This window comes from Culex quinquefasciatus, chromosome 3 (genome assembly GCF_015732765.1).
Source record: "Culex quinquefasciatus strain JHB chromosome 3, VPISU_Cqui_1.0_pri_paternal, whole genome shotgun sequence".
NCBI classification, from domain to species: Eukaryota; Metazoa; Arthropoda; class Insecta; order Diptera; family Culicidae; genus Culex; species Culex quinquefasciatus.
The window spans coordinates 125,191,125-125,206,695 of NC_051863.1; the positions used below are offsets into that span (position 1 = coordinate 125,191,125).

At 36.1% G+C, this 15,571-nt stretch overlaps 1 protein-coding gene across 6 annotated transcripts in view; it reads left to right on the forward strand.

The window, feature by feature from the left end:
* The window catches only part of LOC6039111 (contactin-associated protein-like 2), a 175,357-nt gene that overhangs the window by 123,282 nt on the left and 36,504 nt on the right, over positions 1-15,571 (forward strand). The gene's annotated exons all lie outside the window — the stretch shown is intronic.

Genomic DNA, 15,571 nt, shown 5'->3' on the forward strand with positions numbered 1-15,571 from the left:
AAGTGGTATTTATGTACTTTTTTGAAGCCGGATCTCACTTAAATGTATGTAAACTATGTCCGGATCCATCATCCAACCCATCGTTGGATATGTAATCAAAAGACCTTTCCAATAAAGGAGAAAAGCTCGGAACTTAACCTCAAAGGTAAACAACCGAATGAACTTTTTTGACAGGTGTCAGTTCCGGGACTTAGCATTTAAAATTATAATTTTGTTCCGGTTGTTCCGTTTTGCATGGACACAAATACGACCAAAAACACGGCAAGGTCATGGCCACGGGAATGGCCAGGAACAGGCACCTACACGGCCAGGGACACGAAAACGGCCAGAAGCACGGGCACGAACACCGGCAGGAGTCCGGACAAGGACACGGCCTTGAGCAAGGCCACGGGAACGAGCAGGAACAGGCTTCTACGTGGTCAGGTACACGTACACGAACACGGCCAGAAGCACGGACAAGCACACGGGCACTGATACGAAAAAAAAAACTCAAGTTATGACGTTTCGCGCAATCGGAAGCAAATTCAAATTCAAAAAATGCTAAGTCCCGATTTGACACCTGTCAAACCACTCAAAAGGCACTCACGAAATGAATACTGAGTTCTTTGAGTTCATTTGCTACGTCACGGTTTTCTTGCCTATGAGTCCAAAACATTGGAGATCTGGCAACCCTGTCTCGAGTTATGACCACTTAAGTGGTATTTATGTACTTTTTGAAGCCGGATCTCACTTAAATGTATGTAAACTATGTCAGGATCCATCATCCAACCCATCGTTGAATAGGTTATCAAAAGACCTTTCCAATGAGTCCAGTACATTGAAGATCTGGCAACCCTGTCTCAAGTTATGACCACTTAAGTGATATTTATGTACTTTTTTGATGCCGGATCTCACTTAAATGCATGTAAACTATGTCCGGATCCATCTTCCGACCGATCGTTGGTTAGGTAATCAAAAGCCTTTCTAATGAGTCCAAAACATTGAAGATCTGACAACGCTCAGTCTCACGTTATGACCGCTTAAGTGACATTTTTGTATTTTTTATTGAGAAACAAGCCTTACCTGACAAAGTTCGTTCTGCCTTTTTTCGTTTGTTGACGTTATTGACTTTTTTGCTTATTCAGCCTCCTGTGACCAAAACTTAAGTTTAACCTTTCCCATACAATCTGCAAATTTTCCGGAATCGGTTGTAACTTGTTGGCACTCACGAACTTACCATACGAACCCAATGCATCAAAGAGCACCTCGATCGGACGTTCCGTGTTGAATTGATTCGCGTTCGAACAAAACCGTCGAAATTTTGTATATATATAGAAGATAGATAGAATTTGTGTCCAAACCCATCATATCACCAAATGTTGGTAAAAAGTGAGGAAGGCAACAACCACATAGGTGGATTAAGTTAGTTTTTAAACCTTTGCATGGCAATATCTCAGCAACTAAGGGTAGTATCAACAAATTTCGAAAAAGAAAAATATAGAGAATTTCCTCAGTTTCTCAAAATATATGTTTCATAAGTGAACAATCATAAGCACTTATTTAAAAAAAAGAATAACTGCGAATATTTTCTTAAAAGTTACCTAAAAATGGTAAAGCTTGAAAACGGTGCACTTTATTCCAAATTTCACAACAGTATTTTTTAGTTGCAAATTCGATTTTACATCGAAAAATGAACTTGATTTTTTTTGCGACCAATATTTCCATTTTTTGAAAAATAAATCAGTATTGATTCAAAAAATCATAACTCCGGTCAAAGATTTTTTGCACATTCTGGAAATTTCTGAAAAGTTCGCAATGTCCCTTGAAACATAACACAAAATTTAAAAAAGCTTTTTTTTTGCAAATCAAGTTTTAGTGGCAAAAAGTGAAATTAAAAATGAACAAATATGGACTCCTGCCAAATTTGTATGGAACATTATATGAACAAACTAAAAAATGGATTTTTTGGGCATACCGAATGCACCAAAAAAGTTTCAGCCGGAATAAAAAAATATATAAAAGTCGAATGACCGATATCTCAGAAAATTGCTCCCTAATACGCAATTTGTTACAATATAAGTCAAATTTAAGTGATAAAAGATGATCGCTCAAAATAATTTCCTGAACACGGAACAAATGGGGCATTGGTATACTGCCGTTCTACGCATAATTGTCCCATGTTCAAAAAAAGGCAACTGAGAAAAACGCGATTGAAATATTTCGACCGATTTCTGTCTTTCTACGCATAATTGTCCCGTGGGTCCCTAATCACGCTATATGTCCATAATCACCCCAGTTAACATTTAATCACCCTTATTTGTTATCCTCTTGCAGGTAAAAAGGTGAACACGATGAAATGCTTCGCAAAACTCATGCTTTCGTGATAGAAAATATTTGGTGGGACAATTATGCGTAGAAGTTCAACGATGGGACAAACAGACTTGGTGTTGTTTTCAATGATTTTCTTAACTAAGTATTAAATGTTATGTGTTTTTCTGATAGTATACGTAAAACTAAACTTAAAAATGATAAAAAGTCAGAATCGTCCAAAAATGACATGGGACAATTATGCGTAGAACGGCAGTATAGGTAATATATCATCTTCTATTTCATTAAAAAAAACATTTAAAGTAATCTCAATCGGATTTAGCCAACCGAGCCTGATATGAAGCATCAATTCGCAGTTAGAAAGCATTTACTGCTCAACTTATTAAAAATCATGCAAGGAATTACACATCCTACTAGATTGAATTTTATTGATTTCATATCAAAATATATGCCCCTTACAAACTATCATAAATTAAAAAATGCGGAGAGATTTTTTTTTTTTTGGGGCCTGATTATTTTCTTGAAAAGGCTTTAAATGTTGGCAGATTTGAAAAAAATATCAATTGTTTAAGAGAGCTGTTTCTCGGCAATTACTTGTTTTAGTTTACTGCCGTTCTACGCATAATTGTCCCATGTTCAAAAAAGTGCAACTGAGAAAAACGCGATTGAAATTTTTCGACCGATTTCTGTGTTTCTACGCATAATTGTCCCGTGGGTTCCTATTCGCCCTATGTGTCCCTAATCGCCCCAGTTAGCAGTTTATCACCCTTATTTGTGATCCTCTTGCTATACAACAGGCAAACAAGGCATAATGATTAGTAAAACTAATGATTCCGTGTAAGAAAATACTTGGTGGGACAATTATGCGTAGAAGTTCAACGATGGGACAAACAGACTTGGTTTTGTTTTTGATGAGTTTCCGAACAAAGTAGCAGATTTTATGTGTTTTTCTTAAAGTACACATCAGACTAAACTTAAAAATGACATAAACTCAAAATCGTCAAAAACTGACATGGGACAATTATGCGTAGAACGGCAGTTTAGGACTTTCAATAATTCTTAAGTAAAATTGTCCGTGGAACGTGATGGTGACAAAATAAAATAAAAACAAAATGGGAAATTGGTCAAAACCATGTTTTAGAATTTATACTTTTACAAAAAAAATGAAGGCACTAGGGTGACAAAAAAATAAATCGACATCAGGGAAACCCCCTGGTTCGATTCCTTAGGCAAAAATAAGTAATCAGGGTTGCCAGATAAATCTGGGAATGGCAGATTTTTCAAGTGTCTGCCAGAATAAAGATTCACCCTTCTTTGTGCCAGATATTGACAGATTTTGCCAGATTTTTCACTTTATGCCCATTTTGAGCAATCTTTTGATTTAAATGAACGAATATAATTGAGAATAGCATGTGTAATTCTTAAATAAAATACAAATTCAACATTTTTGAGGCCACTTAATCAGTTAAACCATCTGAACTCTAACCTTTTTTGAATTAATTTATATACTCCCTCTTTTTTAGCATTCAGATTAGTTAGATTTTCGTCTGCCAGATTTTTCCAGATTTTTAATAGATACTTTGCCAGATTTTTCAAACTTTGACCTGGTAACCCTGTAAGCAACTGTGAAAATATTGAGCGAAATCGGTTAAGGGTCGCTTTTTGTCGTTGAAGTTGATGAAACATAATATTTTCATACAAAAACGACTTCTTTAAATCATTAATAACTCGTCAGGTTTGACCGACTCGTTTTACGGTCTTCGACAAACTTGTTTATCATATAATTTTACAATCTCACACTTGAAAATGATCCAATACGTTTAATGCCACCTTTTTGCTTTTCTTTATACATTTTTTCGAATTTTCCAATACAAACTTCACCGACAAAAAGCGACCCTTAACCCTTAACAGCTTTGGTTCAAAACTGGCACAGTTAATTATGTTTACCTTAAGAATCAAGCCAGGGATATCTCTTGCGATTTTCCAAAAAAAAATTGTCACCCTAGAGGGCTGTTAAAATTTTATTTTTGGCGAGTCTCTTGGACATACAACAATAAAATAAAACGTAGAAAAAAATCTGTTGTTCTAATAGTTGAAAAAAGGGATGGTTTAATCAGCACCAAATTTGAGGTTTTCTGTTAACTTTCGATAGAGATGCGTTCCCTCCAAGTTTGTTTCAAATCTGTGAAGATCGATAACAAACACGTTTTGTTTGGTTGACCATTCTGTGCATTGTCCCGAAATTCGAGTTAGTTTGCCGAAGTTTCGAGTTACAAATGTTTACAGTAGTGAGGTTTGTATGAGTGTAGAACTGCTTATTAGAAATTTTTAAAAAAGAAAAACAACTACCTCTCGGTGACCTTTTAAATTTATAGACTACCGAAAGAAGCACAATTCCCAAAAGTTGCGAGGGGAAATTCGCAAAAGCTCTCTATCTCTGGCAAAATTTAATATCCAAATTCTCGTTTCGCAAACAGTTGTCGACGGCAGAACTCGAGGAGCTTATTATGTTCGTCACGGTTGGAAGCGCTTCCGTTTTCTAGCAGCTAAGAAGAGCCTATCATTGCTAAGCTCTAGAAGATAATCCGGCGCCGGCATCATCCTCTTCCGAAGAAAATAACGGCATTTTTGTCATAAAACTGTCGGATTAATTTCCAACGAAATGGGAGCGAACGCTTTCGACGTGGTCCTTGGCAAACAGCAAACTCGAGTCTAGCTTGACCCAAAGTGGGCTTCCGGAGTTGACACCGGTAAATATGATCCCAGCTTGGACTCGGAAACACTCATTCGGAATCGAGGGCGGGGGGATTTAATTAATGAACTTAAACTTTATCCAATCTGCCATCGGCTGCTGCTGCTACTGCAACCCAAACAAAAAAAAAAATGAACTTTTAACTCACCTTCTGTTTCCGGTCGCAAGCCAGCGGAAACAAATTTATTTCGTTTGCACCAGATGCTAATGGGTGTAAATTTAATTTCTTGGCAAAGAAGGGACTTCCGCGAACAAAAGCTGCAAGGAAGAAAGCATTTCACTGGGAAAGAGAATAAAAGAGTTGAGCGAACCTGTGATTTTTATTACCCTGTTCCAGGAGGAGCAGAAGAATCCTGGTCGAATGAGCGGATTTTCCCCGAGAAGAACTTAATAAAAATTTCCCAACCACGGGGTGAGAAGGGTGGGAAAGTCTGTCAGTGCCACGTTTTGCAGCAGGGTTCAAGTTTTTCTCGAGAATCGTTATAGTTTAGTAGTTGGTGCAACGAATTAGCATTATGGGAAAAGTTGTGTTCTCGGGGTCCGTGCCTTTTGTGCACTTTTCAAACTAGATTTCAGGTCCAAATTAATGGAGTCATTGTGTTTTCGGATAAAGTTTTTTGAGTAGGCGTAACAAAATGAGTCGTCGGAGAAGACGAATTATGTTAATTTTTTGGCAAAATTAGATTTTAGATTAGATTAGATTTTTTATGTAAGCAACAGGATTTAATAACATTTCAGATAACCTCTGATCGATTTGGTCAACTTTGCAAAGTTTCAGGTTAGTAAAAAGGCACCTTTTGCACTTGAAATAAAGTGGGTAAAATATCTGGTACCTGACTTTTGATTTTTTGAAAGATATATAATAATTAAAGGGTAACTTTGGTCATGATTTTTTTTTTCATTTTCTAGATATAAGCATATCCGGGTTAAAATTTAAAAAAAGTGCAGTTTAAAAATAAGGATATTTTCAAAAATTCTGAAAATTTCGCAAATTTTGTTTTAGTCGTCATTTTTCAAATGACGATTTCTCGGAAGCTATTAGTTCTATCTTCAATGTTCCAAAACGAAGCTACTGGTTAAATTTTTATTTTTTATTTTTGTAGAATTTATGAAGGATTGCTGTTTCTTAGAAAAACTGAATTTTGTCAAAATTTGAAACATTATAATCATATCGGAATAAACGGTGGCAATCATGTGAAAGGAAACTAAATTCAGCAATTTTGGAGAAAGTGACTTTTATTTTACTGACTCTATTATCCGAAGCCTCGATTATCCGAAGTTTCGATAATCCGAAGTACGATTATCCGAAGGGTTGAAGGGAACTTTGGACAATCGAAACACGAACAAAACATAATCCCACTATTTAAATTTTCTTACTTTCAACTTAAAATGAGTTCTGCAACTCCATTCTAGAGCAATTTCATGCCAAATAGGGAATCGGTTGTACCGGACCCTCTCCGATTTCAATGAAACTTTGTAGACATGTTATCCTACGCTTATATAAGCCATTTTTGTGTATATGGAGGCAGTTTTACTCGATAATGACATTTGAGAAGGGCGTAAGTGTTTTAAATATTTCTGTATCTCGAGGCCGTTGCATCGTATCAAAAAGTGGTCAAAGATAAACTCGTAGGAAATTTGACGGGCAAACACGCCACTTTTAGGAGATTTTCTGATTTTTAAGTTTAAAAGTCAAATTTGAGGGGGAGCCCACGATTTTTTTTCGCTCAAAACTTTTGTGACCATTAGTTGCTGAGATATCGACATTAGAAATTGGTGGGTTGTTTGGGTAAGACTTAAAAAACATCAATTTTTATGTTTTTAAACCTTTGCATGGCAATATCTCAGCAACTGAGGCAAGGGTTTCCAGCAAGGCCTCAGGCTAGCAAGTAATTAATAATTACTTTGATTTTAAGCTGGTAATTGAGTAATTCATTAATTACTTAGTAATTCATGGTTATTAGCGTAATTTAAAGTAATTATTTAGTAATTGAAGTATTTTTGAGTAATTAAAGTAATCTTTTTTATATTGTACTTCTTCAACGAAACTTTTTGATTTTTTGATATAATCTATTAGAACAGTATTTCTTTTTCATTTCAAATCAGAGTGTCACACAAATATTGAAAAAAGACTGGTTCTGTATGTAGAAGGCCTTATTCGCCATAGTTCTCTCCTAAAATTTATTTTCAACATGTTGTTTAGCGAAGCTGATTAACAACAAAAGGCAACGCCGTGATATATTACCCAGTGAAAAATGTTCCATCAATCCGAAATCTATTTATTTTTAATAAATAATTGTAAAAATCCAGAGTTTTTTCTTTAAAGGACCTATAAGTTATTGTCTTTCATATGTTTATAGGGCTCAATAAAAAAATAGTCGAGAAATATGATTTTTTTTTGGCAAGAACTACATTAGAATTGGTTTTTTTTTTCTATGTCTTTTCCTTCTAATAGACAGTCAAAATTATTGGAAGTTTATGTGGATCAAATATTTAAAACCAAAATTTACTTAATTATCATTGATAAAAGCAAAGTTTTCAAGTGAAAGCCATTTAAAAATCAATTAAAATTAAAATAAGTTTTTTTAATATATATTTTTCAGCCAACTACAGCAGTTGACAGTCCTGTAATATCTCTTTTTTAAGTGCTGAACTATTTGCTTGAAACATTTCCAAATATTTTTGAGACAAATGTTTCATTGTTAACAATCAAACTCAGTGAAATTAGAATTGACTAATCAGATGGTGAAATTAAATCCAATGTAAATGATAAATTACACATTATCCGTATTTTTGGTAACGGATTTTTTTAATATACTTGAGAAAAAAAACAAACGAAATAATGTCAAACCAATGTTCGAAAAACATTTTAAAACATAACGTTATTTTGAAGAATTTCGAATTTTTCATAAAGAGCCGCTGCAAATATTTTTCAAAGTTTATATTTGGCTCGAAAATCTGGGGGCCTTTTCTCAAACAACTTTAAACAACAATATTTCAATGGCATTCGACTTGCCAAGTTTCAGCAAGTAAAAAAAGTAATTAATGTAATTAATTAATTTGGACCAGTATTTTGAGTAATTAATTGGCAGACTGGCAAGTAATAAACGCTTTTGGAAACCCTTGAACTGAGGGTTGTTTCAACAAAGTTCAAAAAAGCAAAATATAGAGAATTTTCTTAGCTTTTCAAAAATATTTTTTTCAAAAGTGGGCAAACATGTACACTAATTCCAAAAAATGAAAAACTGCGACTTTTTTCAAAAAAAAATCATAAAAATGGTCTTAACTTGAAAACGGTGCACTTTATCAAAATTTCATTTATGTACTTTTTGATTGCAAATTTGATTTTACATGGAAAAATGAGGTTGAAAAATTTGTGCGACCAATATTTCGATTTTTTGGAAAAAATCAGTATTGATACAAGAATTCAAAACTCACTCAATGATTTTTTGCACAACCTGGAAATTTCTGGAAAGTTGGCATTTGATGTACTTTAAAACATATCACAAAATTAAAAAAAAGGGAAAACCAACCAGCATCAACGGATGAAGGCAGTAGAGCAGTTCTCTCAGATTTCGATCATTCGATTTTTTTTTGTATGCATCATTAGTTTGTCCATATAATTTTCCATACAAATTTGAAAGCGTTCCATACAAAAACGATGTATGAAAATTCAAAAATCGGTACCTTTTGAAGGGATTTTTCGATCGATTTGGTGTCTTCGGCAAAGTTGTAGGTATGGATAAGGACTACACTGAAAAAAATGATACAAGGAAAAAAAATGGTAATATTAAAATTAATATTAATAAAAAACCCGATTTAATCCCACCTAGGGTGAGATAGAGCCTTTCTTACAAAAGGAAGTTAACGGCAGTTGATTTTTTTTCAAAGAAATAGCAAAATAAAGAATGGTCCATTCATAATACAATTCTAAACTCAACCTTATTTTTTCACATAACTTATAAAGCGCTGGTTTTTGCCCCATTTGCCATGGCCGGTTGTAAGCTGTGCTCGCACACAAGCATTTTCGATTTTTAAAATCAGAACAAATTATTTTTGAGGCAGAGAATTAGCTCACAATTTGCGATGTTCGTAATGTTTTCTGCATATCGCTAAATTGTTCGTATTCTCTGAGTGTTTTTTTGCACTTTTCAAAATATTAAAAATTAACGAGAAAACAAAATAATTCCGTCTTGCTCCAATGCGTTAAAGTGGTTACAAAATGACTGGCAGAAAGTGTTTCAACACCCGAGAATTTGCCGTGTTGTAAACAACGATGTAACGGTAAAGCCGCATAAATGTTCTTGAAAGCTTTGAAACGCCTACTGTAATTCACTAAACTGTCATTTAGGCGTTAGGCAAAATTGTGAGCTTTCAATAAGCAAGCATTTAGGCGTTTTCGGGATTGGGAAGCATACAACGACTGAGCGCTCGGTGGGACTTCACTACGACAAACGCAAACGTACCGAATAAACCACCTTGGTGCGCTGGTACGATGAACAAAAATACTAATACACAAAAAGGCTAGTACAGAAGCTAGAAAACCAAACCCGCGATGTGCGTTGTCACTGGCACATGGGAAGCTTAGACGTTTCCCAGAAATTCGTTCGCTCAGAGTTCGATCAGAGAATGAGCAAAACAAAAAAGAAAGGCAAAAGAATGAGCATGAGGCTTCAGAACAGATAGCTGCTTGCGTCAAGTTTGCGTTCACTGAAGCTTAGCATAGAAAATAATGATAGGCGATGTGTGATGAACGAGCAATCGATAAAGCAACTTGCACTAAAAGGGGGTAATCTAGTATCAAAACTATAAACGCGCCAGCATCACGCGCCAGCATTGCTCGCGTCTGCATGTGAAGCTCAACTCGAAAATCGATCGTCCATGATTTTTTGCAGATTTTTCGAATGAATATTTCTCGAGAAATGATTTGGGAACGAAGCTTGATTTGGCGTCGGAGCCAAAAGCAAACCCTATACCTTTCTTTAGTAAGAAAGGCAAAAATACCGATTTCGTAGAGAATTGCTCACATATAAAAAATAAATTATTCCCTAGAATGTTGAACTTGAAAAAAAAATTTGAAGTCCGTTTTACATGCATTTGAATGTTTTAACTACATTTAAAATGTATTTTAGAAACATTTTTTTTATTCAAGAGTTGATATAATAGCTAGATTATTTATTTATTATCTAATTTGTTTTGCATTGCAATTATTTGTTTTCATATTAATCATCTTAATTTTGAAGGTTTTTTTTTTTCGAAATTAAAACTTTTTGCGATACTGTACATAGGTATGTTACAAAAAAAACAAATACAGTTAAAGTGAGTCCAGTTGAATATCTTCGAAAGAAAAAAACATTTCGAATTGCTTCGAGTTGAATAAACTTGTTTTATGTTTTTAAGTTTTTTGAAATACTGCTGTTTATTCGACCGTATCAATAAATTTTTTTAGGTTAGGTTTTGGCTTTCGGTCTGTTTGGGGAATCAAAACACTTGTATGTTCTCTTCATCCGACGTTTCGACCCGTTTTGGGCCTTTTTCAAGGAATCTAGGGGTAGATTTATTGGGTAAGGCACAAAAACATAAAAAATGTACACTTATGCTAGGCTTACCGAAATGGGAGTGTTTGTCGTTAGGGGATGCTCCGTCAAGCACAGAACTGTCTGGTAGCGGGGTAATCTGTAGTTTCAGAAAACAAATAAATATTTCTAAATCTACAAATATTTTTCTCTCCGTGCACTCACGTTTCAGCGAAACTGGCCGCTATCCGGTATTCGCTCGTCATACGGGTTCGTTTCAACACGAAACGCGAGAATTTTTGGGGCACGGATAAATTCGACACACTTTCTACCATTGGCGCGCAAACTATGGCAATAAAACTCATTCTAGTGTGTGAGTGTGTTAAGGTGTTGGCATTATGTGTTAGTGTGTGTGTTGTCCCTACTGTTATTGTTTTTATTTATTTTGTTTTGGTTTTTCTTCCTTGTGTATATGTTCTTAATCTCGTTCAAAATCCCGGCATATGCAGCATGCAGATTATCCGTGTCTGTCCGCTTGTTGACAGTATGTTGTGTGTTTTTAATGTGGCAACTCTCCAGGATCGGTAGATTGGCCTACTCGCTCACCAATATTTATGGTCTCACCCAGAAAATAACAAAAACACTTCACAAGGAATACCCAAACATACAAATAGCCATCAAAAACACAAAAACAGTAGCTTCCCTCCTACCACTGGTGAAAGACAAAACACCAATACAAGAACAATCCAACGTTGTGTACGCTATACCATGCAACGATTGTGATGCCTGCTATATTGGGATTACAACAACAAAACTGAAAACAAGAATGTCTGGACACAAATCAAATGTAAAACAACTACAAGAACTGAAAGCGAAGGGATACACAAACACAGACGCAGAGATCAGCGTCCATTCATAATACAATTCTAAACTCAACCTTATTTTTTCACATAACTTATAAAGCGCTGGTTTTTGCCCCATTTGCCATGGCCGGTTGTAAGCTGTGCTCGCACACAAGCATTTTCGATTTTTAAAATCAGAACAAATTATTTTTGAGGCAGAGAATTAGCTCACAATTTGCGATGTTCGTAATGTTTTCTGCATATCGCTAAATTGTTCGTATTCTCTGAGTGTTTTTTGCACTTTTCAAAATATTAAAAATTAACGAGAAAACAAAATAATTCCGTCTTGCTCCAATGCGTTAAAGTGGTTACAAAATGACTGGCAGAAAGTGTTTCAACACCCGAGAATTTGCCGTGTTGTAAACAACGATGTAACGGTAAAGCCGCATAAATGTTCTTGAAAGCTTTGAAACGCCTACTGTAATTCACTAAACTGTCATTTAGGCGTTAGGCAAAATTGTGAGCTTTCAATAAGCAAGCATTTAGGCGTTTTCGGGATTGGGAAGCATACAACGACTGAGCGCTCGGTGGGACTTCACTACGACAAACGCAAACGTACCGAATAAACCACCTTGGTGCGCTGGTACGATGAACAAAAATACTAATACACAAAAAGGCTAGTACAGAAGCTAGAAAACCAAACCCGCGATGTGCGTTGTCACTGGCACATGGGAAGCTTAGACGTTTCCCAGAAATTCGTTCGCTCAGAGTTCGATCAGAGAATGAGCAAAACAAAAAAGAAAGGCAAAAGAATGAGCATGAGGCTTCAGAACAGATAGCTGCTTGCGTCAAGTTTGCGTTCACTGAAGCTTAGCATAGAAAATAATGATAGGCGATGTGTGATGAACGAGCAATCGATAAAGCAACTTGCACTAAAAGGGGTAATCTAGTATCAAAACTATAAACGCGCCAGCATCACGCGCCAGCATTGCTCGCGTCTGCATGTGAAGCTCAACTCGAAAATCGATCGTCCATGATTTTTTGCAGATTTTTCGAATGAATATTTCTCGAGAAATGATTTGGGAACGAAGCTTGATTTGGCGTCGGAGCCAAAAGCAAACCCTATACCTTTCTTTAGTAAGAAAGGCAAAAATACCGATTTCGTAGAGAATTGCTCACATATAAAAAATAAATTATTCCCTAGAATGTTGAACTTGAAAAAAAAATTTGAAGTCCGTTTTACATGCATTTGAATGTTTTAACTACATTTAAAATGTATTTTAGAAACATTTTTTTTATTCAAGAGTTGATATAATAGCTAGATTATTTATTTATTATATAATTTGTTTTGCATTGCAATTATTTGTTTTCATATTAATCATCTTAATTTTGAAGGTTTTTTTTTTCGAAATTAAAACTTTTTGCGATACTGTACATAGGTATGTTACAAAAAAAAACAAATACAGTTAAAGTGAGTCCAGTTGAATATCTTCGAAAGAAAAAAACATTTCGAATTGCTTCGAGTTGAATAAACTTGTTTTATGTTTTTAAGTTTTTTGAAATACTGCTGTTTATTCGACCGTATCAATAAATTTTTTTAGGTTAGGTTTTGGCTTTCGGTCTGTTTGGGAATCAAAACACTTGTATGTTCTCTTCATCCGACGTTTCGACCCGTTTTGGGCCTTTTTCAAGGAATCTAGGGGTAGATTTATTGGGTAAGGCACAAAAACATAAAAATGTACACTTATGCTAGGCTTACCGAAATGGGAGTGTTTGTCGTTAGGGGATGCTCCGTCAAGCACAGAACTGTCTGGTAGCGGGGTAATCTGTAGTTTCAGAAAACAAATAAATATTTCTAAATCTACAAATATTTTTCTCTCCGTGCACTCACGTTTCAGCGAAACTGGCCGCTATCCGGTATTCGCTCGTCATACGGGTTCGTTTCAACACGAAACGCGAGAATTTTTGGGGCACGGATAAATTCGACACACTTTCTACCATTGGCGCGCAAACTATGGCAATAAAACTCATTCTAGTGTGTGAGTGTGTTAAGGTGTTGGCATTATGTGTTAGTGTGTGTGTTGTCCCTACTGTTATTGTTTTTATTTATTTTGTTTTGGTTTTTCTTCCTTGTGTATATGTTCTTAATCTCGTTCAAAATCCCGGCATATGCAGCATGCAGATTATCCGTGTCTGTCCGCTTGTTGACAGTATGTTGTGTGTTTTTAATGTGGCAACTCTCCAGGATCGGTAGATTGGCCTACTCGCTCACCAATATTTATGGTCTCACCCAGAAAATAACAAAAACACTTCACAAGGAATACCCAAACATACAAATAGCCATCAAAAACACAAAAACAGTAGCTTCCCTCCTACCACTGGTGAAAGACAAAACACCAATACAAGAACAATCCAACGTTGTGTACGCTATACCATGCAACGATTGTGATGCCTGCTATATTGGGATTACAACAACAAAACTGAAAACAAGAATGTCTGGACACAAATCAAATGTAAAACAACTACAAGAACTGAAAGCGAAGGGATACACAAACACAGACGCAGAGATCAGCTGGGCAAAGAGAAGTCGGCGTTGACGAGTCACGTAGCAGCTATGGACCACTCGTTCGGGATCGACTCCGTACGAATTGTAGATCGGTCAATGAAGGGGCCAATCTACCGATCCTGGAGAGTTGCCACATTAAAAACACACAACATACTGTCAACAAGCGGACAGACACGGATAATCTGCATGCTGCATATGCCGGGATTTTGAACGAGATTAAGAACATATACACAAGGAAGAAAAACCAAAACAAAATAAATAAAAACAATAACAGTAGGGACAACACACACACTAACACATAATGCCAACACCTTAACACACTCACACACTAGAATGAGTTTTATTGCCATAGTTTGCGCGCCAATGGTAGAAAGTGTGTCGAATTTATCCGTGCCCCAAAAATTCTCGCGTTTCGTGTTGAAACGAACCCGTATGACGAGCGAATACCGGATAGCGGCCAGTTTCGCTGAAACGTGAGTGCACGGAGAGAAAAATATTTGTAGATTTAGAAATATTTATTTGTTTTCTGAAACTACAGATTACCCCGCTACCAGACAGTTCTGTGCTTGACGGAGCATCCCCTAACGACAAACACTCCCATTTCGGTAAGCCTAGCATAAGTGTACATTTTTTTATGTTTTTGTGCCTTACCCAATAAATCTACCCCTAGATTCCTTGAAAAAGGCCCAAAACGGGTCGAAACGTCGGATGAAGAGAACATACAAGTGTTTTGATTCCCCAAACAGACCGAAAGCCAAAACCTAACCTAAAAAAAAAGTTTTTTGAAATATTTTTTTTGCCGTCGTTTTTTATGTGTATTTTGAAGGGCAGAGGGGCGGCGACATAAACTTCCAAACATGTTTTCAACAGTCACAATTGATGAAAATTTTATCACAAAATAATTTATGTTGTGTGGTGATCAACACCCTTTCAATTACCATTACCTCGAATTGCCTACAATTTATTATCAACTATTCAATTTCACCTCTGCTGTCTAGCAAGAGATATCCAATTAGGACCCACTCATACACATACACAGGCCTTTTGAACAAGCCTTCTTGAACACAGAATTCAATCAAGCTCCCATTTTGATTAGTACCCGCTCATCCGAATGGAACATCCTTAATCACAAAGCAACAACAACACCTGACCCAGAGCAAGGTTGTCGGGTTTGTCGGGGGGTGTAATCCTCGCCAGATCCCACGTAAGCCTTTTGTTTACCTTCCAAATGTACATCGCACGTACTAGTTAACTCATCGGCTGAGCCATTACGGCGCCATCTTTTACAGCAATCAATTTTAGCTCTCAGGACACAAAGCTCTGCTTCCAAGCACATTGCCTTGGTATAGTTTGATAGAGTCGTCGACGTTTCTCCACCCCTGGACTATATTCATCTAATCACATTTAATTTATCTAGACTGTTGCTGCTGCAAGTATTGAGTCCTTTCTCCTCCTAGAAGAAAGCGTCCTCCCTTCACAGAAGTCGAGGCGAGGCAGACTCGTTTTAAAACAAATAAGCTCTTAATTAAGAGGCAAACAGTATAGCTTCTCCGAAGGAAACGGGCTATATGGCTCTCTGGTCTTTCAT